This window comes from Arachis stenosperma, chromosome 10, assembly GCF_014773155.1.
Source record: "Arachis stenosperma cultivar V10309 chromosome 10, arast.V10309.gnm1.PFL2, whole genome shotgun sequence".
Classification (NCBI taxonomy): Eukaryota; Viridiplantae; Streptophyta; class Magnoliopsida; order Fabales; family Fabaceae; genus Arachis; species Arachis stenosperma.
Genome location: NC_080386.1, coordinates 104,658,704 through 104,660,783, shown reverse-complemented (window position 1 = coordinate 104,660,783; position 2,080 = coordinate 104,658,704). Strand labels below are relative to the sequence as shown.

The 2,080-nt window shown below is 36.2% G+C and overlaps 1 non-coding gene across 1 annotated transcript; it reads right to left on the bottom strand.

Annotated features, from left to right (window-relative positions):
- Positions 1-1,633: 1,633 nt before the first annotated feature.
- Positions 1,634-1,741, bottom strand: LOC130959597 (small nucleolar RNA R71). Its single transcript, XR_009078670.1, has one exon. It is a non-coding gene; the product is annotated as a small nucleolar RNA R71 (small nucleolar RNA).
- Positions 1,742-2,080: the final 339 nt, after the last annotated feature.

Genomic DNA, 2,080 nt, shown 5'->3' with positions numbered 1-2,080 from the left:
TCTAATTCCTGGACCAGAGTCTTAGACTAGCATTGCAATGATTCCTGGAATCCAAATTAAGAATTCTGAAACTCTTATTTTCTATTTCCATATAATTTTCGAAAAAAGCACAAAAAAATTTCAAAATCATAAAAACCAAAAATATTTTATGTTTCTTGTTTGAGTCTAGTGTCTAAATTTTAAGTTTGGTGTCTTGCAATGCATTGTTTATTTGATCTTGGTTCTATTTTCAAGTCAATAGTACAGGGAACTGAAGATTCAGAACATGCAGCAGAGGAATTACACAGAAAAAGCTGGGCGTTCAAAACGCCCAGTGAAGAAGGACAGACTGGCGTTTAAACGCCAGCCAAGGTACCTGGTTGGGCGTTTAACGCCCAAAAAGGTAGTGCATTGGGTGTTAAACGCCAGAATGTGCACCATTCTGGGCGTTTAACGCCAGGATGGCACAAGGGGGAGGATTTTGTTTTCAAAATCAAATCTTTTTCAAATCATATCTTTTCAATCAAATGTTTTCAAAATCAATTTCTTTCCTTTTTCAAAGATACTTGCTAACAATTAATGATTTGATTGAACATTTCAAGTATGTTGCCTTTTCTGCTGAGAGAGGTTTAATGTTTGAATCATATCTTTTCTTGATAGCCAAGTTATTAATTTTTAAAATCAAATCTTTTTAAAATTGTTTTCAAATCATATCTTCTCAATCACATTTTTTTTAAACCAATCATATCTTCTTAACCTCATCTTTTTCAAAATAGTTTTCAATCAAATCTTTTTGACTTCTAATTTCAAAATCTTTTTCAAAAATCACTTGATTCCTTTTCCACTGTGAGTTTTCGAAAATTATCAATCAATTTTTCAAAATGATTTTAAAAACTTTTTAATTAATTTTCGAAAATTACTTCCCTTCTTCTCACATCCTTCTATTTATGGACTAACATTATCCCTTAATGCAAAATTCGAACTCCATCTCCTTTGATAAGTTCGAATTTTCTACTTCTGTCTTCTACTTTCCTTTTTCTCTGACACCTAAAGGAATCTCTATACTGTGACATAGAGGATTCCACATTTTTTTTGTTCTCTTCTCTTTCATATGAGCAGGAACAAAGACAAAAGCATTCTTGTTGAGGCTGATCCTGAACCTGAAAGGACCTTGAAGAGAAAGCTAAGAGAAGCCAAAGCACAACTCTCTGTAGAGGACCTAACAGAAATCTTCAAAGAAGAAGAACACATGGCAGCCGAAAACAACAACAATGCCAACAATGCAAGGAAGGTGCTGGGTGACTTTACTGCACCTACTCCCGACTTCTATGGGAGAAGCATCTCTATCCCTGCCATTGGAGCAAACAACTTTGAGCTTAAGCCTCAATTAGTTTCTCTAATGCAACAGAATTGCAAGTTTCATGGACTTCCATTGGAAGATCCTCATCATTTCTTAGCTGAATTCTTGCAAATCTGTGACACTGTCAAGACTAATGGGGTAGACCCTGAGGTCTACAGACTTATGCTATTCCCTTTTGCTGTAAGAGACAGAGCTAGGACATGGTTGGACTCATAACCTAAAGAAAGCCTGGACTCATGGGAAAAGCTAGTCAATGCCTTCTTGGCAAAGTTCTTTCCACCTCAAAAATTGAGTAAGCTTAGAGTGGAAGTCCAAACCTTCAGACAGAAGGATGGAGAATCCCTCTATGAAGCTTGGGAAAGATACAAACAATTGATCAGAAAATGTCCTTCTGACATGCTTTCTGAATGGAGCATCATAGGTATTTTCTATGATGGTCTCTCTGAACTATCCAAGATGTCTTTGGATAATTCTGCTGGAGGATCTCTTCATTTGAAGAAGACGCCTACAGAAGCTCAAGATCTGATTAAAATGGTTGCAAATAACCAATTCATGTACACTTCTGAAAGGAATCCTGTGAACAATGGGGCAAATCAGAAGAAAGGAGTTCTTGAGATTGATACTCTGAATGCCATTCTGGCTCAGAACAAGATATTGACTCAACAAGTCAATTTGATTTCTCAAAGTCTGTCTGGAATGCAAAATGCACTAAGCAGTACTAAGGATGCTTCATCTGAAGAA